General features: G+C 46.7%; 1 long non-coding RNA gene across 2 annotated transcripts in view; it reads right to left on the bottom strand.

The window, feature by feature from the left end:
- LOC139109400 (uncharacterized) overlaps window positions 1–18,410 on the bottom strand; it is a 256,864-nt gene that overhangs the window by 71,772 nt on the left and 166,682 nt on the right. The window contains exon 3 of one of the 2 annotated variants that reach the window (XR_011546833.1): window positions 16,977–17,800. The exons of the other annotated variant lie outside the window; for it this stretch is intronic. This is a non-coding gene — a long non-coding RNA (uncharacterized lncRNA). Of the gene's footprint in view, window positions 1–16,976; window positions 17,801–18,410 lie in introns of those variants that run through there. 2 annotated transcript variants of the gene reach the window in all.

The following is an 18,410-nucleotide window of genomic DNA, read 5'->3' as shown; positions in this document are numbered from 1 at the left end:
TGACGAATACGCGGTAGTGCGCTGTACGCGACTAGCGGCGGTCTCTTTTTCGTTTCCCTGCCGGCCGCCGACTCACGCGACACCTCTGCACGAGACGTCCCGTCCTTTAAAATAAGATTTAGCTTTATTTATTCGTACCGCGATATATTCACTTGCCCGGGCTGATCACGTAACTCGCGACGTATTCGAGTTAAATGGCTTGCGTGGCAGACGAGCGAGGGACAATAACAGAGGTCGCGCGCGCAATGTTTAGTCTATGCGGCTCGCTCGGTCGCTGCACGTGGCTCGCGCGTGCGATACACGGCCCGCGAACAGCCGGCCAGACGCCGGTCGCAGTGGGGACAGTCTAAAAGTGGAGTACATGAAATAGGTCAGTTGACGCGCTAGTGGCCTATTTTCTGCATCGTCCATCTCTCTCGTACTTCCACCGGCGACCGATCAAGCAAGTGGTGCCGCGCGCGGACCTACGGTAAACTTCTCGGTGACTTCTGCATGCAATATCTGGTCCTTGTGACCTCACAAGATGGTTAACGTGGCGACGAGTCTTAATACGCGCTGAATATTCGTCACGCGGACAGTACGTAGAAATACATTGATATTTGTTCGTAATTAACCGAGAATGACTTTCGTTCGTTTCGCGAAGAGGACTGAGAAGTGGAACAAGTGTGGTGAGTGTCTTGCGTGCGAAGGATGATCCGGCCCCACGTCTTAGGAGAAGGAGGAGGCTCGGAGAGCCGTCATGCATCGGCGGAGCAACCCATGGGTAAGCGTCACTTTTTCTTTACGTAAAATTAATAGCTTTGCTTTATTCACGATAAAAAATTTTTATTAAAACATTTTTTTCTTTAATTAAAAAAATTCTTGGAAGCGCGTAAAAAATTGTTTCTAAGTCAATATATATTTTCAGCACGTGTACAATTAAAAATTTATATTTTTTTTGTTACAGATCATCATAAACTCCGCTGCTGCGCATCAGTTCGGTGAGTAAAAATTCTTTTTTTCTTACAATTCGGGTGGGAAAGATATTTTACACGCGGAAGAGCATTAAAGCAACGATTCGCGTACGTCGCGTAAGTCGCGTACTTCGCGGAAAATAAATAATCATCGACTCACGACGTCTCGTTAAACAGCCTTCAATTAGTGCGTAGAGAGCCGTAAATTAAATCGCCTAAATGGAAACGTCGATTTCAAAGGGATCGATTATTTAAAAGTACCTTCGTTATCGGGAACGAAGCCGCGCCCTCCATCGAATCGCGAGCTCGAAGCGCGCCACGGAATGCGCGAAATTAAAAAATATAGCGAGAAATAAAAAAAAGGCCCTTGGAACTTAAGGCGTACGTCGTGATTGAAGTGCAAACGCGCGGGGAAGAGCGAGTCGGCGCCTTTCAAATACCTGAAATCCGTTCTTAGCAACGAAAAGGGATGAAAAATACGAATTTTTCCCCCCCTCGCGACGCACGCTCCCACGGCCATATCCTTAAAGGATCCTCTTATCCTCGTCAGGGGGTCTATATAGAGGTATAAGAACGTTCGTTGGAATGGGGTGTCTTCCTTTCGAAGAAGAAGGGCCCATGCATCTCCGGGCTAATAGAGCCGGAGTGTTGCCCGCATGCCTCGGCACGCTGCCTTCGATCAATTTATTATACTCACTTAAGCTCGCGCGCTACCCCGCGTCCTTTTACCCTTTTTGGATCCCTAGCACCGGTTGCATCCCACTTCGTTTTTACCTCCGCGCGCATTGACCGCGCTCTCTCGCTCGCTCTCTCTTTCTCCCTCCGTCTCTCTTTCTCGCACCTGCCGGGGCGATTACTTTCCATTTTACTTTAATCCCTCTTATCTCTCGTCACTCGTACCTCTTCTCGCGCGTTTTACCGTCATTGATTCTCCTTCGAGCGCTATAACTGTATTACAAAACTGAATTTGTAGTATAAAAACTTAATTTTTTTTTTTTTTTTTTTTTACTGCGTTATAATGAAGTAACTAACTCAAACACGGGGTGAATTATTTATTACGTTGCTCGTGCGCGGAGACCGGTTATTAGTTGTCACTCATCTTGCGCTCGATTACTTTCGGCGACCTCGTACAATTATGATGCAGCGATAGTTTAAAGTTCGCGTAATAACAGGTTCTGAAACGCGATGGGAATGCGCCTTGGGCTCGCAAAACGTCGATCTCTCCACTTCGATTAGTAGTCCTGACGTTGGGACGACAGATACCGAGCCTAAGATAGTTTCAGCTACTCGATAAAGCGCCGAGACTTGATTTAATCCCGTAGGTCAAAGTCCTGCTCCCCTTACGAAGCCACGACGATATTCCTAACTTCGCGGCAAAATAGATTTACACGAACGCGAGAAACGGTCTTGTAATTAGCGCATTGTTATGTCATAAATGGCATTAGCTGCTCGCGAAAAACTCGGCAATAGGTAACGGCCTGTATCTCAAGATCTCGAATGCAATGCGGCACGCTGGCCGCGCCAAAAATATTACGATTTAATATTAATGGTTAATTTTTCACGTCGGCTGCGAGAGAGAGAGAGCTCCCGGAAGCTGTTATGTTTGCGCGCAACGTTTTCGCTCGTTTCTTCTCCCCCATGTTTTTCCGTTTTTCTCTAACGAGTCGCAGCGGTGTTCTAACGCCATTGTGAAATTCCTCGATAAAACGACGCGCCGAGGAAAGACGCATGGAAATCCAGCAGCCATTATTTTACGCCCGTGAACGGAATTGTAAAACGCGAGCCCTAATTGTCACTCCGATCGCATTGAAATTTAAATGCCCGGACGTTACGAACGTTTTGCGATTAGCGTGGAATTGATTGCTCGCGAGATCCTGTTTTATTCCGATTCGTAGCAAACGTAAAATGTACGGGTCGAAGGCGTGCGCGCTACGTAAAATGCGAAATGTCGAAACGGTCGACCACCGACAGCCGGGAGGCTTCACGAGACTTTACGACGGTCGTAGCCGAGATTTGACGTAAGAGAATACGAAGGGCCCCCCGGGGTTTATCTCGCGGTCGGTACGTTTTGCGACTCTCCCTTCCGCCACGCCGATAAATATGAGCAGTGATAAAATTCATTGGCCCCTAGTCGTCGACGTAACCCACTTTCAAAGCTCTTCTCTCTCGCGTCACAGCCATCGTGAAGATATCATAGATTCCACTTTGTCAAATGTCCGCTTCCTGAACTCGTGAATTATAAGATACTTTTTATTCGGCAAGAAATAAGAAAATTGAGAAAATTACAAGTTGCACCGTGCAGTGACGATGCAGATAATTGCGATAGTGACGTATATAGAAGTGCAAAGGAAAGCGAAAAGGAAGGTAAAAAGAAAGGCGAAAAATAGGAGGGCAGGAGGGGGGAGGGGAAAAAAACTGGAAGCAATTCGAGTGGCGGAAAAAGAAATAACGGGAGAAACCTTCATTTGAGATGCCTTGCTTGCTTGCTTCCCTTGCTTGCCTAGATGCCAAGCGATTTCAGTCGAAATGCTTATAGTAGAGAAAACGGGGTAGAAGTGGAGGGAAGAGAGAAAGAGTCGATAGGGATGATATCTCTAGAGACGCCACGAGACACAATCGAAAATGCGCGAGATGAAGCGGCGGAGAAAGAAACTGAGGGTACAAAAAGCGTATCGCAACGGCGGATAGTAAAAGAGGAAAAGCGGTCACGCTTCAATGGAGATCTCAGCTCCACCTTTAAATAGCGTATAATTGGAGCTTGAAAAGTCTTCTTGCTAGATACGCAAATGTGGAGGCACAAATCGCGATGCTGAAACAGCGTGTAACGCGAGACGGGCAACAAAGGGCAATTCCTAATGATCCCGGCTCAAATAGCATTAGTCTTTATCTTCGCAGTTAGCGCCAACGACGGTTTCATTGTCTTTTCTCGTTTGGTTTAGTAATTTGCTCCTCTGACGCGATCAGGAGAATATCTTTTTTTTTTTTCTCAATCGAATCTCGTAAAATCCATCAAACGTCGCCTAGGACTCGCTTCCCCCTCAAAAAGTCTGGCGATATTTTTATTTTCACGAATATTACACGCTTCTGCATAAAAAAATAACTCGGCGTCGCGTAATCGAATAATCGAAGAATATAAAAATTTGAAAAAACTAACAAAAGTGCAAGTTCGCATTAGAGAACAATTGGACATTGAAAAACAGAGTCACGCAAAACGTCGCGTAGTTTGGCATCGAACATTTCATAAATAACAAAACTTCGATATATACGACGTGATCACGATGGGTCGAATTATAAAAAATTCCGCTCCTTCCGTGGTGCACTACTCGCTTCTGAAAGGTAATATCCCGGCATTTTTCTTCTTCGATGTTACTCGCTTTCCTGCGCGATCGCTCGTAGCAAGATTTATTTTCTATTTCGAATTCGGTTTTTATTTACGGCAATCTTGCAGATCTTTATACTTTTCCAAATAGCTCGCTATCTATTATTTTGCAGTATTTATTATCTAAGAGTCGTAAACCTTTAACGAATGTTGTAAAAAAAAAAAACAATAAAAATTGTAAAAACGTAGATACAGTACTTGAATATGCGATAATCATTTGCGGAACAGGACTTTCGATGTTTCAAAACCATAATTATAACTTCCGGCGATTATGACGAGCTCGTTTCTCCTATCCCTCGGGAATTATTTAATATCCATCTCCCGCGTATGCAAAAACAATCTTCTCTTCGGGTCATTCTCGCGCGCGACGTGAGACGCGGTTGTCGCGCACCCACGCTCCGCCGAGTGAATCACGGCCGACGTAAAATCCCGGGCAACAGCATCGCGAGAAAGAAATGCATGGTGCCACGTCAGTTTCAGCGGCGCACAATTTAATACCGCGTGGCGGGGCAAGCCGGCCGGGACTCTACGTGGTTATTCGGGCAGTAAATAAACCTGTCCGCCTTAAAACAATAAGAACGTCTTCCGGCCTGAGTACGCATCACTCCTCCGTTTCTCTGCCTTTTTCCCGAGCAATTTCGCTCGGACGAGAGGCGGCGCGAGAGAGCACCTGCAATATTTGTCAGAACCATCCCAAGGACAAATTGAAATGACGTGTATGAGATGGAGTTGTCACGCTCCCCCGCTCGGTCTACACGCGAGGAGAGAGGCTGCCGGCAGCCCGCGCGCAGCACGCGATACCGAGGCCGGATCTGTCTGCGCTGGCGCGCGGAAAATGCGAGGAAAACGTCTCACCTACGACTCCGGAAAAAAACTGCCCGAGGCCGTCGAGCGGAATTCCACCGCGGCTCCTGAGAAATTTTCGCTTTACACTCGCGCGCGCTTTGTCACGGGCGATTTAATGTTCTAAGGCTGTTACTCCTGGATGTCCTAGAACAGACGCGAGAAAGTACCGCGTGCCATGAGAAATGTATATATATATTTTTTTTTTTTCCGCAATCAACGCGATTATGTAGAACTGCGAGAGAAGAGTGACGCGAACAATGTTATTTAATTATTATGTAATTAACTTTCACCGTCCAGCCACCGGCGTGGAGATTAAAAATAAATTTCGTAAGATGTGTTTCGAATCTTTGGTTACTTATAGTTTATGCATTCGTTTTCTGGCGTTATCGACGAATATTGCGAGTATTAAGGGTAAAATACGCACGTAGTCTCGTCGGGTCGTCAATTCGATATGTATCAATCCCATTTGCGTACTCATTATAACCCCAATATAATAACGTTCAGGTAAGGAAGTTTCTTAAGGCGAAACACTTACTTTACGGCAACGTCATGCTTCGTTGGCGCCTTTTTGCATCATCGCCCCTACATATTTCTGATATATGCTCGGCATTTCTCGTTCAAGGCCGCTCTTTCGCTCCCCTTTCCCCCTCCCCCCTCCTCCGTTCTCCGTTCTCATTCGACGTCCGCTGTGAGCGCGGAACTGCCATATCATTAATTTTCGGGATGAGCTCATTAATAATAACCAGAAAAGGAGCGCGTACATGCCGATAGCGTGCACAAAAGTTACCCTTTGTCCCAACTTCCGGCCTTGTAAAGCTTTTCGCGACGCCGGGCGACACGACGGGGGAGAAGCACGAAACTTCTCTTCATTTATTCCCGTCTGAAATCTTGAAAAACCCTCCCCCTCGCGTTCTTTGAATCGATAAGGTACTTAAGATCTTTCCGCCCGTCGCGGAAACGGATAAATTCCCCGGGAGACCCCGCCATGTCGTTTGCCAATCGGCGTTCAGCAACAAAACGTAATTTCCGCATTACTTCAATTACTCGCTGCATACATTTTAATAACGACGATCCGCTTGCGGCGCAAAATCAAAGGGGGAAAAATTATTAAATTCGCATGCGATTTTATTTGGCCACGGGGAAAGGTGGGTTTCCGCTCGCGAGATTGACTCGTTTCCGCTATTTCTTTTTTTTTTTTTTTGATCGCGCGCGCCCAGCAATTAAGCGATGTAGGGGCTCGACGGCGCACAATACAGGCGGCTCGAAATCGTGAACGTCTCGGGAGTGTTTTTCTACCGATACCACGACACGATGCGCGTGTAGCAACGCAGAACGCACTCGTGCGATTAAGCTCATGTCGTGCACACATGCGGTACGCGGTCTAATGTACTAACGAAAATTGCAGGCCTAATACGTAGGCCAGGTTGTTCCTAATTATATGCCATTACTTCAAGCGTCGGCATACGCGGCTGTGTCCTGTGCGCGTGTTCTACACGCGGGTACATAAAGTATGTATGCATAACACTCTCACGTGTCGAGGCGAACCAGTCCGTTCCGAATGCCTCCGGAAATTTACGTGAGGTCACGGGTCGCACTTGAGGATTTAATTCTCGCATTCTTGAGTCTTGAATATTTATTATTTTGTTAATAGTCGACACGGAACCTATTCTCTCCCTTTTTCCGCCTTCCTTGAAAATGAAATAATCGCGGCTTTAATTGAAAATAATTGCATACATTCTGTTTCTTAGATATCGACATTAATATATATTTTTTTTAAATATATTATTATTTGCGTTAAATAAGAAATATGCGGTGATATAACCCGGTGGTGGGATCAATTAAAAGATTTTTCGAAAATGATCGTAATGCAATTCTGATACACAGATGCAATCTAATCTGTGCGACCCTTGTCCCTTGTAATTTACGTTATCTCGAATCTCCAGGGTCGAACACGAAATGTGTCGCGGCCACTTGGTTTAATGGCACTTAACGCGTGACACGAGAAAATTGTACGGTCCTTTGTGTGCGATAGACGTACCGGCGGGTAGAAATAAAAGGGGTGGAACGGTGACTTGAAAGAAAAATAATAACGGTACTTCCGAATGTAACATAAATGTTTAATGCTTGTCAGCTTCGTGTCCGACCGTCCGGGTCCCGGATCTCCGCGATTAAAATTGATTTAACATTTTTGACGGGAGAAAAAAAAAAAAAAAAAAAAAAAAACAGGTAACCGGAAATATTTTTCCAAGCGTATATTTACGTTAACGCGTACACCCGGAGTGTGTTATGCGCGCTGGTTTGAATGCACCCGGAGAAATAACGGGAAACGAGAGCGGGGAGAAAGTCGCGTTGCTTTAAATGAAATTTTCGTCGCGGCGACAAAATGGAATCCGTAACTAGCGAGCAGTTAAAGTAAATAAGCTGAACTCCGATCTAGAATTCAAAACTGCAAACTGCATCCGTGGAGCCATCTCCCTCCGCGCAACAACCGTCTAGAGACATAATAACTTCATTATCGCGCGCCGCGGAAACGGTGATTTCGATTTGTCACGCCGAGCGCGGATGAGGCGTCCGAAATCAATTTATAAAGTTCGGAGATGGCAGCCGCAGCATCTCGCGGCCTGCTGGCCGTCGCCCTGATTATTCATCCGGCACAGCAGCGTTCGAACTATTTTCCCCAACCTTAGCTCGTCGGCGGTAACTTTTTCTGCGTGGCTTCTTTCCCGAAGCCGCCGCGAATGTCAAACATCAAAGATAAATGTGGGGAAACGTGCGCCCGGCGACTAATTACATTAATTAAATATAGGCAAACGCGAAACTAGAGCAAAAGTTTCGAAACTTATCCGGCAGTCAACATCATTAACGAAATGCTATCGAAAACATCCAAGTTTATGCCGGTAATATGCCTTCGCGTATAAACGTACGTGAGCTTCAAGTAACCCGCGCCGAAAGACACTTTCCACTCTAATCGTCGCACGACGAGAAACTAAAGCGCGACGAAACGCGGGATCCTCTCGCGTCGCGGAAAAAGGAAATTCCGATACGCAAAGTGCAAAGTGGCCGCATCCCGAAAGCTCTTCGGCGTTACTTCGTTTTCCGCGCTTCGCGTTGCCGTCTCCAACACATAGAGATTTCGCACACTTGTTCCGCGCGACGCGGGGACCGATTCGCACACGGACGAAGACCGTTGGTCGCCAGAAAAAGTTTCGCGACGTCGTCTCTGCGAACGAAAGTAGACCGAATAACCGGCACTTGTTGTGCGGGGTACGGGCGCGCATTTTCGAGTTCGCGGTTAACCGGAAACTTGCCGGTTCCGGCGCCAGTGCAAAACTCCGCATCCGCGCGTCCCGGTAGCGCCGCTTTTTTTTTTTTTACCACCAGGAGCACTTTTCCGGAGCGACGAAACCGAGGCCGAGGCTCCGCGTTTCGGTATCGCGATATGGTAGCCCGATTCAATGTAACATTTCGTTTCTTGTCGGGGAAAACGTTCGCTGGATACCGCAAAAGACAAGGTCGGGCCTTTTTACCCGAAGTCCGACCACCGCCGTCACTGTCGCATCTAAACATTATGCATCGGTGAGATTTAAGGGTTTAAGCTTGCCCGCGCTCGCTTTGCATCGTGAATTGAATTTAAAGCACGAAACACATATCGCATGCAAAGTTTCCCCCGCGTTAGTGGAAACGGCAAGGGTTGCTTGAAATTCAACGCCGATGTTAATATACGCTTCGCGTAATGTATTCGGCGCTTTAAAGTTAACTCCTAAATTAAAGCGCCTTTAAGTTCGCCGCGAAATTCATGGAAAGTCGCCGCGCGAGACTGCTCGCGATATATTAAATTCATGGTGCATTGGTGCCCGCCTAGCCGTTATAAAAGTCGCGGTACCGAGCCTCCCTCTTCCTCCCCCGAAGGGGGGATTAAACGCCGACGAAAAAAATATCAAATTTGTCACGCGGACCGTGCGAGGTAACTGCTTACATCCCGATGCCGTTATCTCTGACCCCGGCGCCAATGTTAACGCGCATCGGAAATTTCGCTCGGCGTGTCAGGACTTTTTTAACCGAGACCTCGTACCCTTTAATAGCCCCGGCCTTAACGTCAAGCGCACTCCTCGTTCCTGGAAAGAACAGGTCTGAATATTTTATGCCATATTTTAAAAGCAACAGCGCGCGGACTTAAAACTTCTTTTTCGAGTCGGCTGTTTTAGTTAATGTTTAAAGAGATGTGTCCGTATCGCGAATCGCGCCGGCCACGGCGATTCGCAAATTTTAGAAAGGACGACATACGTTTGGGATTCGCAACGTTGATTAGAACTTATCTCTCTGATTGAAATCCATCGTAACGAACGCGTCGCGAGTTTCTCCTATCTAATACGTATCGTAAAAATTTGGTAATTGTCACCGAAGTAGTTAAAAAAAAAATACGCGTTGAGGTTTCAAGAAAAAAAAAAATAATAAAAAATCTTGGAAAAATGTAGAATAAACGATTTCCTCTTTTTCTCTAGCTCTCTCTTTTCTCTTTTCTCTCTCGCTCCTCTTTCAATTTAGTAACAGTTGCGATGCGAATACGAAAGTAGTATGAATACAGTGAGTTTCCATTTTAAATTTATTACACCAGGTATTACAGAGCGCCGCTTCATTTACTTTTACATATAACAATGTTGAGCAATGAACTACGAATGTACATATCATACACTTAAAACGCTTCTCGTTCCATTAAATATAATTCATAAGTAAGTTCATACGTTAATTATTAATCACGTTTGTATCTATACATTTTAATTCTTACTGAAAACGTTCTACTTCAGAATATCGTCTTCATTGAAAGATTTTTTTTTACCGATTGAACGACCTGTCCAACAAAACGACTCGCATTACTTCGTCGTTGATGTTCCCAGTTCAAGTAAAATCTTTCATTACCCGCGCGATAAATAATAGCGCGTCTCGCAAATAAAATTTATTACCCAGATCCAGGGTAATGTTTTACAGGAGTCGAAAATTTTTCCTCACGGAATGAGTCGATAGCGTCATTAATCAGCGTGCGAGAGAGATCCCCCGGCCACGTTTCGTAACGCTTGCCCGCGCCTATCTCCTTGTGCGCGATCTCGAGTCCGTACTGCCGCGAGATAGTTCGACTTGGACGTGGGCGGGAAAAAGTCGGAGTTGTGATTTTTCGTGCGGAGCCAATTTCGCTAGTGCGCCTTTTCGTCCATCGGCACGAAACGGCACGTAAACTGGGACCCGGACGTGGCTTATCTTTTAACGACCGGATGGTTTTACGAGCGATTCGTGCCGACGAGGTTCAATTCTCTGTCCGACCGCCGTCGCGCGATTTTCAGCGTTACGAGTGTCACTATTGAACCTCGCCGGCATTCATTGACCGCCGAACTGTCGTTTATCGTTATTAATAGCCTGTCGTGATAATAAATTACTGCGCGGGGAACAAAGTAGGGAACGTCTATTCGGTGTATCTCGATTAGCGAAGTATTGTATCATATTATTATGAGACTTTTTACGTCTCGTCTTCACGTTTGGGGGGGGAGGGCGGGGAGGGGGAAGAATTTTTCTCGCCGCCCGAATCCGAACGACCGAACGATCGCACATTGTTTGTCTGAGAAGCAGGCGCGTAATCGCGACATAATGTCCCGTGAACGCCGGCAACTGCGTTTTATGTAAAGCGCATCCGCGAGGAGAGCGACTTGGAGAAACGGACAACGTACGCGCTCGCATAATTTATGACGCGAATTTAACGACTATATCCCTCTGCGCTCCGACTTTTTACTTCTGCCTCATCTCGTTCTCTCCTGTTTTACCTCCACCGCCCAGATTCTTAGAGTTTACGCTTTTTGCTCGTTCAGAAAAATGCGCAAAAGTGGCTGTTGTTCGCCCGGGGCGCGGTATGTTTCATCTCTTAGCAATCCGAATGCTGCTACGCTTCGGCAATAATTTTACACGTATTAAAAAGAATTAGAAACGTATCCGGAGAGATGCGGATCTCTCTACGAGATTCCTTATCGAGTAAATTGAAGCAGCGCTTTTAAGAGGAAGTCTCGAAATATACATGCCACGTTATTCGGACTGCTTTTGGAATCTAGCAAAGCGAATTCGTTCCTACACTAGTCTTGAAAATTAAAAAATAAAAATTTTTTTAAAGTAGGTAAATAAATAAATAGGTGCTCGCACGTTAATAATAAATTAACTACGTTGATATTTAAATACGGGCGTTCTCCGCATGCAGGCCACGATCTCATCCCCGCCTGATGAGGAAAGTTAGTACACCTTAACCCGCCTCTCCCGCGGAAAACTTTGCGGGTTAAAGTATTCAACCTATCGAAGATTCCGAAGAGCGACTGAACGGGCCGCGGCGTAGCTTCTAATTAATTTCACCTAACGACCATAACCGCCGTCGTAATTACCGCGAGACAACGTTCGCTCGCCTCCCACCCGTTATGCTTCCCGGAGCCTTCTTAACTTAACGTCGCCGTGTTTGTCATCGGGCGGCGCGACAAAAGAACGAGAGCGCCGACTGCCTTGCTCCGCGCTTTCAGTTTGCGCGCCGCTGCGTGCGTCCTGACGGAAGGAAGCGTCGTCTCATTGTTAAACTTTTACTTTATCCTCGCAAGCTGCGCGCGAAGTCTCACTCCCCCGCGACGCTGTCGTCGTCGTCGTCGTCGTGCCCGACGTAATTTCGGAGGGCCGTCTCCGCCGACGTTACCCCGCGACGAAATGCACGACGCGCGTTCTCATTTATGCCGGGTCAGTACGTACGGAAACGGCGCGCGTGAAACTTATTCAGGGGCCCCGCAGCCAGCAATTTGTCTTGTCTATTCAGCCGATGGAGAGAGCAACTGCAATGCCGTCCGAAAGATAAATGCCGTACGTCGGAGGCCGCTTCTCGCGAATCGCGACTTGTCTTAAATTGCGTTTGTGAATTTTGCATTTCGCAGATGTAAACGTCGGGCACGCGTCAGATAGCCGCGATACGGAGGCGGGTTCTCGTGCTTGAGCGTCGAATATCCTCGTCTTATCCGGACGATCGACGTCGACGAAGCGACATAAATCACGCGTGCTAATTCGAATCCACGAATCTCGCTCGCGCATAGAAGAGCCAATCGCCAAAGGCTCATTCCTTTCGCCGGTCTCGCGGAAACTAATGGAAATCTCCGCGCGCGCCGTGCACGCGGAAAACTATTGCTCGATACCGAAAGCAGCGGTCGAATTAAAGCCTCAAGCGCGGCGCGATTAACGTTCCTCTCTGAATGCCCGGCAGGGTTAAAAATCCCTTTAGCGCAAAGGAAACTAATCAAGTACAGGATTTGCGTATTTCCAAGCGAGATAGCCGAGGAGTTTCGTTTCTGCGGTCGGCGGACAGGGAAAAACAAACGAGTATTTTTCTACAGCGCCACAAGCGGGGTAACATGAGGCGCGGGAGGGCCTCTTGTGTGCGTATCGGAGAATCCGCGGGTGCATACGAACGTAGTTTCCTGCAACGGCAAGCGCGGTGCGTTTCTACCGAGGGATTGCGAATCCGCGCACCCTCGCTTCATCAGCCGCCGATTGTTCTAGCAGAAAAGTTAATTGAACTTTGATTTTCCCTGGTAACCGGAATCTCCGACACCGCGCGCGAGCCCGATGATTGATTTGCATTAGGTTTTATTAACGTGAGTGCGTCGCGTGACTTTTTTTTTTTTTTTTTTTTTTTTTTAATAATGCAACGCCGAGAGCCAGGACAATCGCATCGCGAGCGATCGGAACGACGACTTTCTCGCGAAAGCGGCGGAGGAGATTTTTTTTTTCTTTTCCTTCGAATGAGAGCTATTTGCCCCGTTTTACAGTAATCGAAATTGCGGGAACGTGTCTGGCTTCCGCCGGAAAATCGGTAGCATGCGAAATTGCTGCAAAGGAAATCGAGAATGAACGGATCAGATTTTCAACAATAAAGCCGCTCGCGGCGCCAATAGGCAGAGGCTCGCTTAATTGAATGACGGAAAGCCATCACCGGTAACGCGTGTCGTGCGACGACTATCACTTCGTTCACAGCGAGATAGGAAAATACAATGAAAAATCGAGGAAAATTGATATAAAAAAAAAGGGAAGGAAAAAAAATATTTCGCGGGCTATTCGTGCGCCAAATATTAAACGTTTTACGAGCGGGTCGGTATATTTGCCCTTTAATAAAAATCCTGGTAGCCGTCGAGTTTAATAAATTCGAACTGCAAATTTGCGACTCCATCCCCCGCGCGTGCTGCCTTCTTCATCGGCCCAGCTCCGACAGAGCTTTTCCTGTACCTCACACGTGACATCCGTTGTACCGCGCGCGCGATAACATCGATCGCCGATCGTAAATGGATTCCCATTAAAGTACATCGGCAGCGGCGACGCCGGCGGAACGCAATAAGCCCGGGATAAGAATTAAATGAGAACAAAGGGGCTGTAAAATAGAAACGGTCAATTCTATCGTGCAGCGAGAGAAGCGGTGGATGGGGCTCGAAAGGGGAGAAGGGTGAGCGGAGTCGGGGTTCTTGAAACGGCTAGGCACGACCGCAAGTCCTCTCCCACCGCTTTCTCTCGCACATCAGTTCTCTTCGATTCGTTCTTTTGGATCCGTCGCCTCGGCCACCTCTTTTCACAATTCCCTCTCGGTCATCTTATCGACACAATACTATTGTCCCCGAAAATTTTATCCCCCCTCCTCTTCCTTCCTCCTTGGCGTCCGTTCTATCGACCTACCACCGCACGTGCTTCTCTCAAATCATATTTATGTCTGCCGGCGCTATTTCGAGTTCCAAACGGAAAATCTCTCGATCCGTCCTTCCGATTCGTGTCTCTTAACAAGATGCAGCTCCGGCTGTGTGCCGCAGACTGCGAAATCTCTTTGCGATGGACTATTTTCTATGGTAACACGTACTAAAAGGGAGCATTGACGAATCACAAGCAGGGATACGGTGTATACTGTCTACAGTTTGTGCGTAAACGCATGAGCCTGTTTACCAAACAACCTGTCAAAGCTTTGCCCACCCAATTTTCCACGAACAGTTAAGCCAACAATGTACCGCCACCCGGAGGTCTCCCTCTCGCCCGGTCGTCTCCCTCGGCCCCGTGCGCGCGCGTTTGTGATTGTTCGAAATGAGAGAAGGAGAGAGAGAGAGAGAGAGAGAGAAAGAGAGAGAAAGAAGTTGCGAGGCAGGTAAAGGGGGAAAAAGCAAAACCTGGCCCGCTATTTCAATTCACTTGGTTACCTGAGCCGAAATTTAGGAACACCCTTGGAACTCGTTATTGTGCGTCGCTGAAACCCCCGCGGCAATTAACGTACAGCTAAGCTCATTGAAAAACGAGAGGGCGAAATGCCCGTGGGATACCGCACAAATATCTCTCTTTCTCTTCAGACTAGATAAATTAAACCTCAGAACCCCAAGTTGTTAGGACTTACACGCAACGAATAATAATTTCAGATTGGAGTGAGCTCCTTCCGTTTCCGGTTTTATTTTTCCACAAAGACCAACGCCTTCTGCATATCGGTATTTTTTTATTCGAAAAATACATTCGGTAGTATTTTTTAACGATTTCTATAAATAATTCCATTTCGCTCAACGATACTGTTTTGATGACGCGATATACCTGAATAAATCCTCGCGATTGTCGATTAATAAATTTTCCATTTGCAATTAAAGACTTTATTTGCGCGAGAATAATTCGAATTGAACTTAATTGACGATTATTTTATTACGACTAAAATGAAACTACTCGAGATGTATTTAGGTCGAACAAATCGACGTGTCATCGAAACCCAGCGTGACTAATGGCGATAGATCCTCCACGAGAAGTAGATTAAGATTTGCTCTGTTAGTTTGCCGAACAGCAAAAAAAAGAAAATAAAAATAAAAAAAAGAAAGTACGAGATGATGGATGACTCGCGGCGCAGTTTTATGTAGGCTCTGGCAAAAAAAATTTCTTTCTCCCCTCGTATGCGTTTGACGGCGGTATCCTTTTCAACATACAGAGTAAACAGATAACATGTTACGAAATCCTTTTTACTAGGGTAAAAAGCAAAGCGGGCATTATTTTTCGCGAATAAAGCGGACTGATACAGCCCGTCGTTTTTAAAAACAAGGGCTCGCTAACGAAGACCGGGGATAAAAAGTTATCAATTTGCGGATATTAATTGTCAGATTATCCCGCTGTATTAAAAAAAAATTAATTTTTTTTAATTATTGCGTCGAAAAGGAACAAACACCGATAGCAATTTATTCGCGCGTCAAAAGAGAAAAGAAGTCTGAATTAAATAATATATATAATTAATATTTACAGTCCTGACGTAAGCTAATTTCCGAATAGCGTCGATGATTTACGGCTCGTAATCAAAATGCGGCGCGAACCGTGGCAATGCGGTGAAGTTGAACAACGCCTCGCCGTTGTGTCGCGCGGTGCTCGCGTTGCTCGTAAAGGCGCGTGCTCGATCACCCATGGTGACGGGGTGCGCGATCCAGGCCGCACGTTAAAAGCCGAATTCACCGCCAAAAGCTACGGCGCGACTGACAGACGTTCCGCTCCGAGATTCCGGCTCCTTTATCTCACCCTGAACGCCCTCGTCTCTTTCTACTCACGATTTTCTCTGCCGACTACCGGCTAAAATTTCTAGTATTGTTCCCCGGCTTTTGGACCCGCGCTCATTGTCTATCTACAGTAATTTCGTCGTTGCCTCTTTTCGTCCGCTGGCAGCTTTGAATTTTCATTCGATAAAACGAATGAGAACTCGCGAAGGAAAAAGGGCCGGGTAAGGGCGCGGGAGTAGGAGCGGTGAGATGCGTGAGAGAAAAGGCGGGAAAAAAGGAGAACAGCGGGTATCTCGGTCGCGCGCAAAAGCTTTCTTCAAAGAGTGCTCCATTATCCGCGCCAGGAAATCCGAGAGAAGTTCGAGCATCCGCTGAGATAATCGAATTCTTACTTCTCGACCGCCCTTTATCTTCCCGCAGACCCGGTCCCTGCGAGTCCTTCTTCTCCTCGTTTCCCGTTTGAGCGCTCACTTGAGCATCATCCCGGGCCGCGTACATATATTTATCTACCTTCATAACGCCTCTTTCTGTTATGCCGCAATATCCTCCTCTCAGCGCGCCTTTATATTACACTTCCGCCGACTACATCTAGCTTTCAAACGATAGCACGCGCTCACGCTTCCGGGTTAATCGATAGCAGCCTCTAACTTAGCCCTCCGCGAGCCAAGGGTCCGTCTTATATCTATCGCGAGTCTGCGCGAGATGAGCCAATCCAGCGTTGGACCGCGTAACGCGAACCGGACGAGATCGAATAGTTCTATCCGGAACTGCGGGGAAGGAATTAAACGAGGCTAGGAAAATCGCAGACGACGCGTTCGTAAATGATATGACGCGCTATCGTTCCCAGACGTCGGACGTTTCGGATACACAGCCATTCTCGCCAATAACTCGCGCGTATCTGGCCGACGCGTTGATTAAAGTGTCGCAGGCCGCGTTCATGGATGAGAAACAAGATCTCGCGAGGTCGTAAAAGCGTAGACTTTTTAATAACGTCCGGCGAGGCGCGATTTCGCCGCCGTCGAAGTTTGTAATTAGTGCGTCGGACTCCCCCTGGTTCGATTCTTTTTCCGTGGACAGTGCCGCAAACGCTATCGGGACAATCGGTGCACCGGGTATTTTTTTTTGAGGGTTTTTTTTATATTTTTTTTTTCACATTTTACAGCGAGACTAACTGTTTCGTGCGTCGATTGCAAACTCACGGTGATAACGAGGTGACTGCCGCCACGGTTAAATATCGATTTGCTTGCTCCCGCGCACCTAAATTATTACATTTATAAACCGGTTTTGTCACCCTGTGTAACGCCGGCGGCAATTTAGCGCAAAACGCCACAAAGCCGCCGCTCGTCGACGCTCCGATGTGCGCAAATAAATTCCACGCCGCTTTAAATACAATTTCAAGGAGAGCAATAGGTTTTCCGGTAGGAAGCGGGAAAATTTATTCCCAGGCAACGCACGCAAGATCGCCGCTAATGATGCTCGGGGTGGAAAGGTGATGTCCTATTTTACTCGCGGACACAATCTAAGACCCGTAAAGTTCGCGTTCTTTGCTTTCGGCAGTGTAGGGCACAAGGGCGAGCGAGTAGAGCGCAAGAAGAGAAATAGCGGGGATCGTTACGTGTCACGTAATTCTAGATCTTCTAGAAACCACTCCCGCTTTTTTTTTTTTTTTCTACGCGGGGGAGGAACGGGCTAATGCGAGATTGATGTCCTGTGGTATTAAAAATGTATCACGAACAGGTCGCGCCCGAGGGGGCAAGGCTTTAGAATTACAATTAAGTGCGCGATTTATTCAGGCGCGTTATTTCCGTATAAATTTCACCGGCGTTGGTCAGAACGCGAAGGGCGAAGGGAGCAAGGTAAAATTAATGCGTCTGCTTGCAAATTATTGCGGCACGACTGAAACAAGCGCGAGGTCCACGGAAAAATCAATTCACCGATTAATCAGATATCGAATGACAATTAATATTCGTGTAAACAAAATGTAATTGCAGAGTTACGACTCTTACTTACATATTTAGGTCCTAAAATTTTACACGTTACTTCGGTATCCATGAAGACGAAGTCGTACTTACCTAAAACAAAAATAAAAGCTGGTTAGTTTCTTTAAACGAGCAAGCGGAAGTAAAATTGTTAAAACAAATGATGATATTTTATACATTGTAATTAATTACGTGCTTGAGATCAAGTTAATCAGAAGTAGGTCGACAGGAAAAAATATTATAGCGATTAACTGAAATTATATTAATAAATTGAAATTTATGACGCGCAATATTATCACGATCTTGCAAGATCGGTGCCAGCTTCAAACTCGACGCGCGCGACGTCGATGAATTTTAGCACGTGTCGCTGGACCGCGGGTCCCTTTCCATCTGGTTTCTAAAAGGACCGCCGCGTTACCCGCGTGATACAATCGATATTGATATTGTCGCGTGAAATGAAAATTCCGGAGAAAATTTCAAATTCAACGGAGCCAGCCGGCTCGAAATTTACACCGCGGCGATCGATCACATCCACTCTGCGTGCCGCTTCGAAAGTCAAGAGATTATAACGCGGTGATCTACATCCGCGTAAGCGAGGCGTTTTTAAATATCAGATCAAACGCTCGCGAAAAATTCGGCTCGACGTCCCGCGATTTGAAATTCAATCGCTCTATTTTTACACCATCGTTTTACAAGGCCGGCA

The sequence above is a fragment of the Cardiocondyla obscurior genome, linkage group LG17, assembly GCF_019399895.1.
Source record: "Cardiocondyla obscurior isolate alpha-2009 linkage group LG17, Cobs3.1, whole genome shotgun sequence".
In the NCBI taxonomy this organism is placed as follows: Eukaryota; Metazoa; Arthropoda; class Insecta; order Hymenoptera; family Formicidae; genus Cardiocondyla; species Cardiocondyla obscurior.
This window is presented reverse-complemented; position numbering and strand designations above follow the sequence as displayed.